We start from the raw sequence: 15,364 nt of genomic DNA, 5'->3' as shown, positions 1-15,364 counted from the left end.
GGCCGGGCGGCGCTGAGTCTCTCCAGGCCCCGCCGCTCCCGCGGCTGCTGCTCCGGCTGCTCCGGGCTGCGGCTCCACTGCAGGCCCCGGCTCCTCCCCGGCCTCCGCTCCGCCTCCCCCGGCTCCCCCCGGCCGCGGCCGCCCCCGCCTCCCCGGGTTAAGGAGGCGCCGATCGGGGGGAGCTGAGGCTGCCCAGTGGGGGCCGCGCCCGCTCTACCTGGTGGAGGGAGAGCCCGGCTCCCCCCGGGAAGCCTGGCTGCCCGGCGCGACCAGCCGGGGCCGCGGCCTTGCCCGGCACCCCCGCCCGGCCCGGGGGCTCGATTCACCCCGGAGATGGCCGCCGGCCGGGGGGCCCTCGCCCCTTAGGCCGCTGCCAGCAGCAGCTTCTTGCCGCCCCCCGGCTGGCGGCGGCAGCTGTTGGGCCACCCCTGCAACAGCCGCTCCCCCACCCGGCGGTCATCTCCTCCAGCCCGGGGGCGCTCCCCGTCCCCCCCGCGAACGCCGCTCCCAAATGGCCGCCTGGGCCTGGGCCTAGGCCTGGCAGCCCCCGCCGGGGGTCGGGCTCCCCACCCGGGGTGACCTGTTCTGCTTCTGCTAGCTACACAATGGTTGTAGCTTGCTCCAGCCCAGGATGCTCAGAGCCTTCTCCCACCCCCTACAAATTCAAATCTCCATCCCTGGTAGTCTTACCTCACACCTCATATTTGTCAATAACCTGTCACAGTAACATCTCCAAATCTTAAGAGGCGTTTCTGCTGCAACCTTGTTAAAAGTCTCATGGCTATCTCTCCGACATGTTACAACCCAAACCATATAGAAAACCCCGTGAATTACATGCAGTGTCGTCCTGCTTTCACCCAGTTGGCTGAAAACTGGGAGTCTCATGTTGGTGTGTCGCAAGGCTGGGCTTAGGGACGCAGACCAAGGCAACCGTCCATTATTTTACAACATTAAAGGGGACTCTGCTGTGAAGTAAACTAAATAGATCAAATACTCCAAAACGTGTGTGAGAAAGAACAGGCACTGCCTGAGATCCCCCTGCATCTGAGGCCAATGTCGTAGGCAGGGCACTTCTACATGGAAATATGAAATGCACGACCATGAAACAGCCTCCCTGGGGTCCCTACCCCAGTTATCTAAAAGACCCTCTGTATCTGAGAATCTCTTCTTTCTGTGGGTAGTTTCACATTTGCATTCCTCCAAACACTGCTGTAAGGCTTGGAGTAAATACTGGGAGAAAATGGCATCTTCTGAGTAAATTTCTTTTTTTTTTCTTCTTCTGGAAACTGTAATATAGAAGTTGTTCTGATAGTAGAGGGGGTGTTGTAAGACTTGCTGCTTTTCCAGGGCTTAGTTTCCCATTGCACCTGCAATGACTCCTTGCATTTCTTCAACAGGTCAAAAGCTATGCCATAGTCCCATGCCTTCATTTCAGGAAGTCACAAGAATGAACATTCAACTTCCATCCTCTCAGAATGCTCCGTGTCTTCTTCTCCCATTCCAAACATTTCTTCCGTTCCTATGCCAGCAGCTCTGGCCGTAGCTCTTCTCCCTGTGCTACTACCTGTTCTTCTCTTCATCAAGGAGGGTTTCCTGCACCTTTTCACATATTATTATTTCATTACAGATCCCATTACAGTATTCCTACTCATTACCAACAGCCAACATCCATTTCTTTCCCTCAGAGCTGTGTCCTATTCTGTCCTTTCCCCAGCCTCACTCCAGCCCTGGGTACACATCTTAGCTCCACTTCCCTCGGCCTTCTGCCTCTCCTTCAACTTCTCTTTGGGCTAGGTCGTCTTTGGGTCTCCTTGCTATTCCCACACCAAGTTCTCTAGTTCCCTTCTAGCTAGGCGTTGTGTCCGTACTGTGCATAGGCTCCTCTTAACTTCACTGAGAGACAAGGCAGAAGCATCATTGTGCTGGGAGGCACTGATGGGTGGTATCTGCGAGTTGTTTGATCTATAGCCAACTGCAGAGGTGTTAGAAAACTGCGGTTGGGCTCGACACGTGCCAGGCATCCGATGTGTGTTCCCCATTTATTTTTCCGTTTTCAGGATCCTCTCCCCCAAATGAATGTCTGAAATAGTCTCTGCTTTTTATAGACAAAAAAAAGACACGACGTAACTAACTTACTCTGCTTCTTGAAAGAACATAAATACAAAAATGCCATCCAACACAAAAAAAGCCCTTAGGAGGCAGGCCGAAGAATCAGCGTTGCAGAAACTCACAGAAGTGAACGGATCGTGATCCCATTATTGTATTTAGCATTCAGAAAACAAAAAGACCTATTCCAAAGCCTTTGCAAGCTAAGTAGAAGATAGGGGCTAGCAGATGGAGACATAGAAAAAAAAGTAAACTAGTCACCATGTAACTTAATTTTTACATTACATTCAATGTATTTTACCCTTCTCCCAATTTTTCAAGATGCCACTGGCTTTGTGCATGACTGAATTGTTAATATTTGTCTAGGGAAAACTATAAATTTTGACAGATGGGTAGCGGGCAGTTGGGGCTTCTGGTATTCAGGAAGGTGTAGGAGGTGGTTTTGTTTTTTGGCAGTTAGGCCATTGAAACTTACAGTATTCAGGAAGGAATTCTCTTCCACATCCTGGCTGAACGACTGTGCCTCCCATTTGCAACTAGTAACAAACAGGCACCTCAGCGATCCAGTCTAACATAGCGGTGTCCTAAGGTATTTTTCTCCCTGAGTAGGGTTTGGTCGTTCATTTGTGGTGTTTTTTTTTTCCCCAAAACTTCTTCTTACCCAGGAAAATCTTTCTTTTATATATTTGTGTGTAAATATATATATAAAAATTTACTTTAGTTGCTCATGTTATGTCCCCTGAATCATTTCTCAGAGAACTATATAGAAACGACATATCTGCCCCCTTTTCAGGGTAGCCCCATTTAATAGTGCGTCTTACACCATCAAGAGGCTAAAACCGGTGGTTTAAAACCCGGCGCTTTAAATACGTGTTTAGGATCCTGACTAGAAGAAAGGCTACGTACCCCACACCTCTACCAGCGCTAACCTGCGGGGAGCTCGGGGGCTTCAGAGTCTGGACGAGCACCGAGGGATGTGTTTGCTGGCCCAGCCCCGGACACCTGTGAGGGCAGAGACTTCGACTCCGGCTGCCGCTCCCTCGCTGTGACAGCTCCCCGCCTCCGCAGCAGGAAGCCTCATGCGACAGGCTCTCACCTCCCGGCGCATAACGCCAGGCGCGGCCTCCTCCTCCACCCGGCCCCCTCGCCCGGACGGCAAAGCCGGTCGTTCTCCCCCAGCCGCCCCCGCCCTGGAAGCCCCGCTGGGGCAACGAAGCCGCCGGGCACCCCCGCACGCCGCCCTCACGCCAGGCAGCTCCCGCCTGACACGATGCCGGCCGCCGTTACCGCGCGTCTCCCCGCGGCGGAGCTTCGCCCCCCCCCCCCGGCGACGGCCCCTCCGCACCCCGAGCAGAGGCCGCACGCCCCGCTCCCGCCAGCGGGGCGGGGCGGGGCGCGGCACAGCCGGCGCCCGGCGCCCCCTCCCGCCGCGGCCGCGCAGGCAGCGCGGGCAAGGCAGGGCGGCGGGCCCGCGGCACCCGCCGCGCCGCGCCACCTTAAGAGCGCGAGGAGCCCCCGCACGCAGCGGCCGGGCGGCTCCTCCCCGCCCCGTGTCGCATCCAGCCTGGGAACGTGTGGCGGGGAGCGGAGCCGCGCCGGGGACGCGCCGCCGGGGCTGCCCCGGCCCGGGGGCTGGCGGGGGGCCCCCGCGGGGGGAAGGGGGGGCGGGCGGCTCCCCCGGGCAGAGGCGCTCGGGCGGCGGCGGGTCTGCCGGGGCGGGGGCGCCTGGCGCGGCCCTCCCTTCGCCCCCCCGCCGGTCCCGCTAGCGCCTTCATTTCACAGCGCCCATTGGGGGGAGCGGGGGCAGGGCTAGCCCGCAGTCCACTGTCTGGTTGGCTCCCGCATCCATCCATCAAAGGGCGACAGCGACGGAGGAGAACTTGCCCTTCCGATTGGCCGTAGCCCGAGAGAAGGTGGGCCAGACGGGAAGGGAGAAGTAGCTTCCATTGGTCATCCCCCGCGCGTCAGTCAAATGAGTCACAAAGGGCCGCGCGGCCGGCTGGAGCGGGGCGCGGGCAGCGGGCCCGGGCGGCGGGGCTGTTTGTCACAGTGCGCAGGGGTTGCTTCCTGTCCGGGGCCGACGGCTTCCGGTTAGCGCCGCGGCCTGAGGCGGGTGTCGTCGTCCTTCGGCCGACGGCCGGCGCATGCGCGCCGGGGGTGGCGGCGCCTGGCCGTGCTTCTGCCGCCGCGCACGTCACGGTACGTCACGTCACGTCACGGGGCGGGCGGTGGCGGCGAGGGGCTGCCTCCCTCAGGGGCCTGCCGGCGCGGCGCGTCTGGCGGCCGTGGGCGGGCCTGGGAAGGCAGCGCTCAGCCCCGGCCCCTGCTCCGGCGGGAAGCTGCAGCCCTGTCCATGCAGTGACACCCCGGCGGCGGCGCGGCCTTCCCCTCCGCGGCTTCCCCGCAGCTGGGGCCGTGCGGGGGAGTCCCTTCCCCCCCCGCCCACCACCCGCTGCGTGGGGACCGGCGCCTGCAAAATGGCAGAAAGGGGCTCCATGTTGTCTCTCACAGCAGCGCCCACGCTGGATCTGTTACGTTTGCGAGCGGAGCGGGGCTGCTTCCAGCTGCCAGGCCTTCAGACGCACGCTGCTTCGTGATCAATTCAAACGTCGCGTGCAGCGCTTGGGTGGGTAATGGTGATGGTACATGGGGGAGCGCAGCATCCCTCTTGCTCGCACAGTTGTGTTCATGCCCCTGTAGATGGGAGTAAAAGAAGCCACAAAATTTAATCTAGTCGTTTGCTCAGCTGGTATGGCTGAATTCACAGGGTGACGTGTATCCTTTTCCCACTTGAGCTGCACTCATCCTCTCAGCAATGGAGCGTGTTTTATCTGTTACATCCGTATCTGGTAAAGGAGTGTGCCAGTGTAACCCTGCGAGGTTACGTTAAAAATACCGCATCAACCCTGCTCCAGAGGTTTTAGTCACTGGGAAAGATAATGGAATATTTTGGGTGGACAGAAGTCCTTCTGTCTCTCACCATCCACAAAAGCAGTTTCTGCGTCAGCTATCCTGTCTCTGCTATGGGCCCACCCTAGCATTCAAATAGGACCTGCAGCTACATGAGCCCTTCCCTGAAACCCTCAGAAGTCTAAGACAGGGACATTGGCTGTGCTTTCAATACCGAAAGCCTTTTTCAAAAGAAGGAAAGTCCCAGCCTTCATTTCTTAGTGACTGATAGTTTGCTCTCTGTTTCCTCCAAGCCTTACTCTGTGCAGGCTCCATGCCATCGCACGTGGTTGTGATAGTAATTTTTCAGGCTACAGTTGCACTTTAATGTGCTTTGAAGCAGGTAGTTCTGTGAATTGCAGAACTAACAAAGCCTGGTTCCTTATCAGTTTTGGTCTCGTAACTGGATTCTTTGACGACTAATAAGGCACAAGTTCTAACTGCAGCTTTTCCCCTAATTGGTGCATTTGTAATGTCTCTTTTCATTCTGGCTCTCTTATGCCTTTTAAATCTTTAGTTTGTACCATGACCTTTCCCTCTGGAAGGACAAAAATAAAGTCTTTCTCCTATTTGGTCTCTTATTTTCATGAACCCTACACGAGTTCTTGGTTTTTTATATCTCTGCAAGGGACTTTCATTCTTCTCATAGCTTTATAGCAAAGGTTTAAACCTGGGTCACCTGCTTTTCCCTTGATCTTTCAGACAGGCATAGTAGCTGTAGGTAGGTACCAGAGCAGAGCAGGGCTCATTCCCAAGGATCATGAGCAGAAGGAGACTGTTCCTTCTGTGTCTGCCCAAGGTCAAACACCCTGTTTGAAAGAGAGACGTGCCAGCGTATCTTAGGTAAATGCCCAGCTTTGGATTATTGGAGGCAGTTGCTTTTTTAAGGCTTTTTTTCTTGATGCTCTTCCTCTTTGCGTGAATGATTAAATATTCACGGAGACAAAAATAGATGGATTATAAACCCCAGTCTTCAGGACATTCAGTCAGTATATGGGAGATAGCAGGGAGATACAAAATGACAAATATTTACTGCAAAATACTGAATTGTGTGTTCAGACTGTGATATCTCTGACAGAAAGCAATGTGGGGAGGCAGGAGTTGGGACCCAGATCTCCCACAAGCTGGGGAAAATGTTTTGCCCGTAATGTTCTTGGTCTGCCCCAGCCCTTCTTATGGGTTCCCTGTGGCTGAGATGTGCTCTGAATGGGCTTCCAGGAGCAATGTCTTCTAGACAGATTGGTGAGGGAAAATTGTATGTAGGAGTCTTGTTCTGGAGTTTCCATTCAAGCTGAAAAGCTTGGAGGGTGAAGTCAGAGCTGACAGAGTCAGGAAGTGCTTACATGAGAATAAGTAATACTTAAATGCAGATTCCTGCGTGATTTCGGTGCCCGTAAGGCTGGAGAGCAGGGGACACCTGGCAGACCAGGCTGTTGAGGTCTTCTGAAGCATTTTCAGTGGCCTAGGGTCTGCTGTTCTCTATTCTAGCAGACTTGGATGAGACAAAGGAGCTTTCTTGGGAAGAGAAAGGGGTGTCAGTGAAAGAAGTGAATTTGTTCTATGTACATTTTCAATTCATGCTGTTTTTCCTTCAGTGGAAAACATCTAAAAAGTTTTCCATGAGAAAATTATTTCTGTGATGCACTTTCCTGACTCAGAAGGTTTACTTAGTGTTACTATGTTAAGGATTATGAAGTACTCACAAGTGTGACATTTCAGTAGCTAGACAGACAGACAAACTGATAATGAATATGAGATTCTAGGGCCCAAAAGCTCACACAGGTACTGTTACACATTATGTTACTATAGGCTCGATGAATACAAAGCAGAGAGCAGCAAAATTGTAAAGTGATTCTCCGCTAAAAAGCTGTACGTGAAAAGGTACCTTCTTACTCAGCAGTTGAGATGCTTAAGATGCGTTCTGACTAATCTTCTGACTTGACGGGCTGAAATAATTTTTACTGTTTTTCTTGCTTGTTAGCCTTGCGGAATTAAAATAGCTCTGAGAGAGGAAGTTGGATACTGCTCCTTCCTGTATTGAATTGACAGAATTGAATTCTAAGTTTCAGATAGTTACAGTGAACAAACCAAAAGATCAATTAGTGGCTGTCCTTAAAGGAAAACCCTGGTTTGTGCATCAAAGTTTGGGCCTTCGTATTAGGCAATGGTGCCAGGGAAGGAAAGCTGTGGTCGCATCTGGTCACATTGCCAGGACTGGCAGCTGTGTCTCTGTCTGCTCTGTCTGCCTGTAATTGCGGACAGAAATTGCTGTGAAACAGTAAATGTAGAACCATGTCAAGTCACTTTTCAAAGAGACACTACACTTCACAGACACTGAAGCACAGTAAGTCTGATTAACAGTCTGTCTACCACTTCAAAAGCAGATGGTGTGAAAATGCAGACAGGGTATAAAGTTTGATCGCAGTAGCTCAAACTAATGAGCAGTTCATGCTGTTGCGTTCTGACTGAGAAGCAGACATCAGAGTTAATAGTAAAAGATTAAAATCCTTAGAAGTGCTGCGGATACCTATGATATCAGCAATAATAATAGTCTCGGATGACAAGCATTCCTGTGGATCAAAAGGAAAATAGGATACCCGTGTGACTTAATTTATAATTTCTGAGAAATTGGGAGTCATGCAAGAGGTTCTTCAAAATTTACAGTAGGGAGAAGCTTGAATTTGCCGCATGTAATAATTAGGAGGGAAGCTAGAACAGGGAGTTGCAGAGCAAACAATGAAATGAATGAAAAGTATAAACGAGAGTCTTCCAGGGTGTGAGAACCAGGAAGCCTGTGAAAGAATTAGTGGATGTGTTGGATCAAGGGAGGTTAAAGAGAACAATCAAGAAAAACTTTGCTTTTTCATATCCACCTTCAGTTTTGAGGATGTAGGAGGCTTTCATATTCTTGTCCTGCATCCATTCTGTTTTTTACAATGAAGCAGCTTTTGGAGATTGAGATCTCATAAAGAGAAATGTTGGACCAAACTAATAATTTTAAAACATAATATGGCATACCTCCAAGAATTCCAGAGAACTTCAAGTGAAAAGTAGTTGGGCACCTTGGCTTCTTGGGTTAGGAAAATATGTGGTCTCTCATAGAAAGCTGCCATGGTACCAGAGCATCAGGAGAGACAATACAGACTGTACCCACAATTTAAAAAAAGGTGCTAGGGATGAAGCAGGGAAGTAGAACAGTGAAACTTCTATTTGATTCTTGAAAGCTGGTCAGAACGGTAATTAAAAATATGTCAAAACACCTGGAAGACTATGATAACCAAGATGAATTCTTTAAGCAAAGAGTATCTCATAAATCCCCTTCTCAGTTTTCTGGATGTGTCAATAAAGAAGTTAATAAAAGAGAAACATTTAATCTGATATATTTAGATTTTTCAAAAGCCTTTGAGACTGCTCCACAAAGACAGAATCTTGATAGCGAAAAGGGGTTACTAATGTAAGTTACTTTGGGGCCTTATCTTGTTTCATATTTGAATTCATGGCCTTGGCATAAACAAAAAGAGCATTTGGATGAAATTTGCTGATGGCACAAGGACAGAATGATCAGGATGTTATAAACGAATACTGAAAGACTTCTGAGATTTGGATGAAATGAAATCTTGGATGAGATTCAGGTATGCAAAATTTAGTGCCGTGAATATAGGGACTCATAACTTTTTTTTTTTTGCCCTGGGAACTCACGAATTGGAAATGAGAGAGAAGGAAGAAAAGGATCTTTGAGTATTAGCTGGTCACACACCATGAACTGCTAAAAGGTAAATGGGATCCAGGAAAGTATCAAAAGAATTTTCTATTTAAAAAATCTTGCATAGAATATTGTGAATAATTCTGACCATTCATTCTTAATAAAGATTCATTCAAACTGAAACAGGTGTAAGAATGGCTTCAAGGATTTTCTGGAGAATGAAGATCCTATCACCAGAACTTTGGCTTAAAAACCTTGCCTCCTAAAATGGAGACTGGGAAGGGGTCTGATGGCTGGCCAGAAACACCCCTGACGGTAAGCAACAGGTAGGGAAAGGAGCTTTTAATTGGAAGGGTGCTACTAGTTTAAGAACAAATAGGTATAGAGTAGCCAAAGTTAGGCTGAACAGTAGGAAAAAAAAATCCAGAATTAAGTAGGGACTTTCCAGAATGGCCTTCTCTAAATTGTGCAAACAAAAAATGTTAAAAAATGTTAAGCATTACAGTGTAAGACGAGAAGAATTGTCTTTGAACAAGAACCGTCCTATAAGTAGCAAGCAAGGGGTGGAATCGATGAATTAATTTTCATCATGGCAAAAGGGTAAAAGCAAAATGTCTTAAGGATTTATCCTGTGTCCTGTGTTGTCGTTTTTTATTGTTCATCTGGAAAGAGGAGGGCAAAGCGAACAGTGAAGCAATAACCTCTGCAGAAGACAAAGTAATTCAGAGTAGCCGTATTAGAGAGGCCTCTGGAAGACTTCCGTCAGACCTAAACAGGGAAGATGACTGGGCAGCACAACAGTAATTGAAATTCAACGTCAACAGTGCAATGGCAATGGCTGATGTTACTCCTTCTGGGGTTTAAATTTACTCCATAATAATCATAAGCATGAGATTTCAGCGCCAGTGTGGACAATTGTCTGAATGGTCTGAGGAGGACACAGAAGTCTGCCCTTAAAGAGGAGACTTCAGGAAATGGTGACATGAGCAATTAAGGCATGTGAAAACTCAGAGAGAGAGATTAGAAGAACTGAGGTTGCTATTTTGGAAAGGAGAGATATAACAGTGGAGAGATAGTTTATAAAATAATTGCTAGGGCAGGAAAAGTAGACTTGAGAGCTGCTGTTCTTCCTGTATCATAATATAAGGACAGAGGGACCATTCAATGAAACTGGGGAGTGAAAATGGGGAAACGCTTTTCTATATCATGAGATTACACTGGTGAATTCATTGCCGAAAGAAGTGGTTGAGTCAAACACTTCAATAGTTTTCAGAAAGAACTGGACATTTAGGTAGCTCTCAGAAGTATCTAGCGCTGTCATCAATGACAATACACTTGGGACGGGGGAATTTGTTAGGGTTATGTGTCCATGAGCTGTTGAGAGGTTGTGAGGGGGAACTTCCTGGCTGAGGACGCTGAATTATCTGGTAGGTGACTGATGCCCAGGAGAGACTGTAGCAAAGCACGTCCCAAAGGTATGTGAGTCACACTGAAACATAACTGAATTTAAAATGAAGATACAGAGCTTAAGAAGGGGCTGACTAACGTTTTCTTTCATGGACAGGCATCTCCTGTCCTACTCTTCCATTCAGCCTGAGATGGTAGAGTGGAAACAGGAAAAGGAAATGGGCATTTAACTTGAACTTAATTCAGTTTCTTCTCTGAACTATTGGAGCTTTCTGATCAGTCCACATTTGAAAGCACAACATACTCCTTCAAGTGGTGTTACCATCAGTCAGACATGGTCCTAATTGCTTGCAGGATTTTTTGACAATATTGCTAATTATGTTCTGAAGTTGTTGGTTTATAGGAATAGTCAGCATTAGATGCCCTTCTGTCAAAGGAACGAGGAACTGGGATAACGATGTTCCTGTGCATAATCAGAAGATTTTTGTCTCAAACATTTGTGGAGACACAGAATGAATAGAAGAGGGAAAAAAAGTATTTACAAAGGCTTGTGTAAGGTTTTCAAAGGATTTTTGAATGGCTGCTGTCCCGAAAATATTGCCCTCTGCTTAAGGAGTCTGTGTCAGGGAGAGAGATTACTTGATAACTTGGTAACACATGGGTGGTAAACATTTGCAGAGTCCCTAAACACCAGTAGGCTTGGTTCAATCTGTGAGCTTTGAAATCTTAATGTGAATTGTCCTTAGCCCTTCTTAAGAATTGGTATGAGCCAGCAGTTCTGCTCTGGGTTGCTTAAAATGGGATTGCTGCAGTTATGACATGCGCTTGGTGATGATGCAAAATATTCAGAGCTAAGTTAGCCTGCAGCGTCTGGAAGAATTACTGTCAGCAAGATGAGTAACCATATACTCAAAATGACCAGTGCTGACCTGGAAGACTTATTTACCATGCGTTTCCTATTGGATTTAGAACTTCTGTGCTTCCCCAGTTCTAGCTTTGTAGTGATTTTTGCCACATGCAAGCCAGTAGCTCAGGGATGCAATGAAAGAGGTATTTCCCAGTAGTCCTCTTCAGGTCTGATAGGCAGCACAAGATTTAAGTAAGCTCTCCTTTCCAGCTCAGAAGGAACGTGGAGATCTGTAGATGAAGCTCTGGGAACACATGAACCCTATGTTAAGTATTCAGAGTAACCTGGCTTTGTTTCAAAGCAGCATTGGCTTTGGCTCTGATAGGGAGTCTTCGTGTCTGGGATCAAATCAATGGGAGTCCTGTGGTAAAGCACGACTCTGTGGTAGAGCAATGCACTTGACCTATTAACCAGTGTTGCCAGTAACCTGGATCCTGAAAACCAGCAACAAGCTCTAATTTTCTAAAAGCAATGCAACTTTAAAAAGAAAAAATCAATAAACTTGGCTTTGTCATCGTAGCGCATCAAGCATTATATGTAGAGACACGCTAGTGAAAGATGACTTTGGACCTAAACTGCCTTAGTCCCTTACCCCAAGTGATTTTGGTACCATGCAGAGAGCCTAAAGTAGTTGGGAAGTATGAAAAGTGAACAAAGTGTCTATAATTTGGCTCAGTGCCACTCAGAGAGAAAGGTTGACTCTGTGCTAGTAAATTAAACAAGACTCTTCTCTGGCTCTGAGACTAATGGGCATGTGGTGGCCATACTGTTAAACTCTCTTACCTTCCATAACAGGCTGGCTGCATGCACTCTTCCTTCTGGACCATTCCTTGCCATGTGCTGACTCCTAAACCGTGAACAGAACTGTTTGGAAGATTGCTAGTTGACTGCTAACAAAACTTTAAACATCAGATTTCAGTGCTGGGGAACACTCCCAGCCACCGTTTCATTTACTAACATGGCTGTGTAACCAAATAATCTCTGTCACAAAATAGCGTGGAGTGAATGAAGATCCGCTCCTGGCCTAAGCTTTAGGCCTAAGCTAAACATTAATATTCTTAATAAAATCCTGTGTCTATGAAGTTTCTAGAGACTCCTGTGTCTTTCAGACCCAGCCATCATACTGTGGTGGGATGAGGTTACCTCATTTTGGAGCAGAGCAGTGGTGGGGTGTCTTAGGCTGCCTAGGTTTGTGATGTCTGTGGAATCAGGTGTTTAACTCAAAATGGCTGAGGACCACCGTCTGTCCCCCCACCACCTTCCAGCAGCGTGGTGGCAAACAACTCTCTAGTGCCTGTCTCTGCTCTGAGGCCGGAGGTAGCAGTTGTGAATGCACTGGACTGAACATGAAGCTGAAACGTGAAGCTGTAGAGAGCTGGGTGAGAGAATCACTGCCAGTTATGAGCCCCTCAAACACTCAGCCTTCCTGTCTTGCCCGTGGATGTCAGCACAATGTAGAGAATAAAAAACAAATTACCTAAAGCGAAGGATGTTTACAGCTGCAGCAGGACTTTTCCAATCGGCCCCTGTTGGAAGTGGGGATGCTGCATTGCAGGGTTCCTTCCTGGGAGCACTGAGGGTCACAGTGCTGCCAAACATCCCCACACAGTCCCTCTGCCTTTGCTTTAATGTTGTGAGTGCAGCTTCTGCTGACTGCCCTCTCCTGGGGTCTACATAAACCATTAAAAGAAATGCCTCATCTTCTGCAGTGGAGAGCTTGTTTGGACCCTCATGACACCATCAACAGCACACACACCAGACTGGGTGAAAAACAACTTACGACATAGGTGAACAGTACCAAAACAACATTGATGGTCTTCATTAGTTTTGTGTGGCAAGGGAAGGTTCAGCTCTGAGATGGTGCTAGTGAAGGAGCTGCTGCACTTCCACAGATAGTTTCACATGGGGCAGAAGCTGGTGCTGGAGCACCAACATCCGCACAGAGCTGGAGTGTGGCTGGCTGCTCCGGGGATTTCATCAGCTGAGTTACAGGGAGTGACAAGATGACATGAGTCATCCCTGCCTCTGGGAACACCGGAGTGGGAAATTCACAGGGGGCTCTGTGCCTGACTGGTTGGAGTTTAGGCAAGATGGTCACGAACGAGGTTGGGTGGTTCCACCAGGCAGATGTGGCTGGGCTGGAGCAGGGAACAGGGGCAAGAGCTGGCACAGGGGAAGGCACGAAGGCAGGGCTCCAATAAGGAGCTAAGCATAGGTGGGAGCAAAAACCAAAGGAGGACTACAATCAAATGCCATCAGGGTGCCCTGCTTCTGAATTGTCCATGCAGTCTTTGGGTTTGGTGCCCTCCTGAAATGGGAAGGGAATTTCTCTACCAGGGAATAATGAGATGACAAGAGGGTGAATTTGCGGCTACCTGCAGAAACTCTTGTGCTGCAGTTTAAGCCAGGTTTCAGGAGAAGCTGCAATAGTGCCCACGAAAGGAACGTGTCAGGGCAAACCATCTGACGTGAGATCTCTGCCTTCCATGAGGCCTCTGCGCCTAAGCCAGCAATGGGGCCCTGGGCTAGATGGACAGGGAGTCTGAGGCCAGTCGTTCCTTGGTAAGCAGGGGTGCAATCCTATAGGAAGATTTCTGCAACAGTCAGATGGGCTTGTAATTTCACGTTCATTAACTGACCCACTGTGGATGACTCATTCAGCAACTCTCGGGGCTAGAGTGAAGATTTCTAATTTAGGGTGAGCTAAACCGCAAGCTTCAGAGGTTAAGAGTGAGTCTTGACTATAGCACATGGAGTAGTCAAGAAAATTGCCAGCGTTGAATTGAAAACTGTGGAGAAGGCTTGCAATGGAATCTAACCTGGAATCTATTTTAGCTTAAATAATAAATAAATAAATAACTAAATAATCTAATAGCATTAACATTCTCCCTTGCTCCCTTCTAAAGTGAGGAGGTTGTGATGTGGCCAGAGTACAGGCCTGTGGAATAAATGGAGGAGGGCAAGCCCTGCTCAGAGAATGGCGGGGGATGGATCTTGGTATTTATTCTACATTTCCAGGTGCTGTTCGGTTGCCACCAGATGGCAACAGAAATCCGTTTCAGCGCAGCAGGATTGTGCAGAGACTGCTCAATTCCAGCTGCTTTCCTGGCTGAAAGGTTTGCAGGAGGTCTGCAAAGGCTGCTGGCCTACCAAAAAAAAAAAAAAAGAAAAAGAAAAAAGAAAAAAAAAAGAAAAAAAAAGAGAAAAAAAAGGGAGAAACAAGCCGATGTGATTTTATCACACATATACACGTTGGCTGTTTATGAAGTCGGGTACAGTGAAGGAGTGGTGACTGGCGAGCTGAGCCTTCTCTGACAGTCGGTGGTGGGTTGGTGCTGTCGGCTCCGCAGCCTGCCGTGGGCAGCCCTTGCTCGTGATTAAGAGGAGCATGGATGTGCCAGCCCGCACTGCAATCAACCTCTGCTGGCTATGCAGATGTGTTCTCGGTGACTCAGAAACAAAAATAGCTAGGGGTGAATTCAGGACAGGCATCGAGATGATCAGGCTTTGGGAGAGCCCCGAGGAGCACCAGAGCGGGGAGCAATGCAGTCCAGTTTGGGGAGGGTGACGGGAGTGCAGGGCTGCTCAGGCACCCAGAGCTGGCAGAGTCACGCAGTCACTGCTGTGGGATTTATCCTCACATCAAAATTCGTTTTCTCTGGCAGCCTCAGTCATCATTTTGACCTCAGATGACTTGAGCACGGTTGCCATGGGAACCAGTTTGCTCTTCCCTCCATCCCATCCACTTATGTCTCTGGCAAGCAACTAGCTGTCAGTCAAATATTACAATAAATCAGCCATCCCCTCTGTGGCCTCTGCCGCTAAGTGGCAGGTGGTCCTGCCCATCCCTGCCCTCCTATTTTGCAACAGGTCACTCCTAAGGGAAGCGCTGCCAGATCCTAGCCCTGCTCCCCGCTGCCCCCCAAGCACAAGCGCATCGCTTAGCAACCCCTGCCTGAGATGAGCGGGAGAGCCGGTTTCCAAGGGCAACGGGCACAGTTTTACATCATAAATAACTGTTTGGGTACATCACCGCACACCTCATGGCCTACCCTGGCTGGGCGCCGGGGCTCGGTTCAGAAGCAAACAGCGTCAGACAGCTAAATGACCGCAGGAAACCGAGTGCCTAAAAATGTCCCTCTCTTGCCCAGGGTTGGCAGAGGTGAGCCCGCGAAAGAGGGTTTCCCTGTAGCACACACGGCTAATGTAGCTAATATAGCTAATTTAGCTAATTCGAAGACGGGGGGTAGCTCATCTGCTAAGTCCTGGCAACGTTACAGTCATTCAGAGAA

General features: G+C 48.9%; 1 long non-coding RNA gene across 5 annotated transcripts; it reads left to right on the top strand.

The window, feature by feature from the left end:
* Window positions 1–3,656: 3,656 nt before the first annotated feature.
* On the top strand, window positions 3,657–12,106 carry LOC142088322 (uncharacterized). 5 transcript variants are annotated; one of them, XR_012675822.1, is made up of 4 exons: window positions 3,657–4,019; window positions 4,621–8,828; window positions 8,925–9,073; window positions 11,868–12,106. It is a non-coding gene; the product is annotated as an uncharacterized LOC142088322 (long non-coding RNA). The 5 variants fall into 5 exon arrangements; XR_012675823.1 differs by lacking the exon at window positions 3,657–4,019 and having other exon boundaries at window positions 4,374–4,736; window positions 8,780–8,828; window positions 8,945–9,073; XR_012675824.1 differs by lacking the exon at window positions 3,657–4,019 and having other exon boundaries at window positions 4,374–4,736; window positions 8,780–8,828.
* The last annotated feature ends 3,258 nt before the right edge of the window (window positions 12,107–15,364 follow it).

Source organism: Calonectris borealis, chromosome 1 (genome assembly GCF_964195595.1).
Source record: "Calonectris borealis chromosome 1, bCalBor7.hap1.2, whole genome shotgun sequence".
In the NCBI taxonomy this organism is placed as follows: Eukaryota; Metazoa; Chordata; class Aves; order Procellariiformes; family Procellariidae; genus Calonectris; species Calonectris borealis.
Note: the sequence above shows the minus strand (reverse complement) of the source record. Positions and strands in the feature narration are given on the sequence as shown.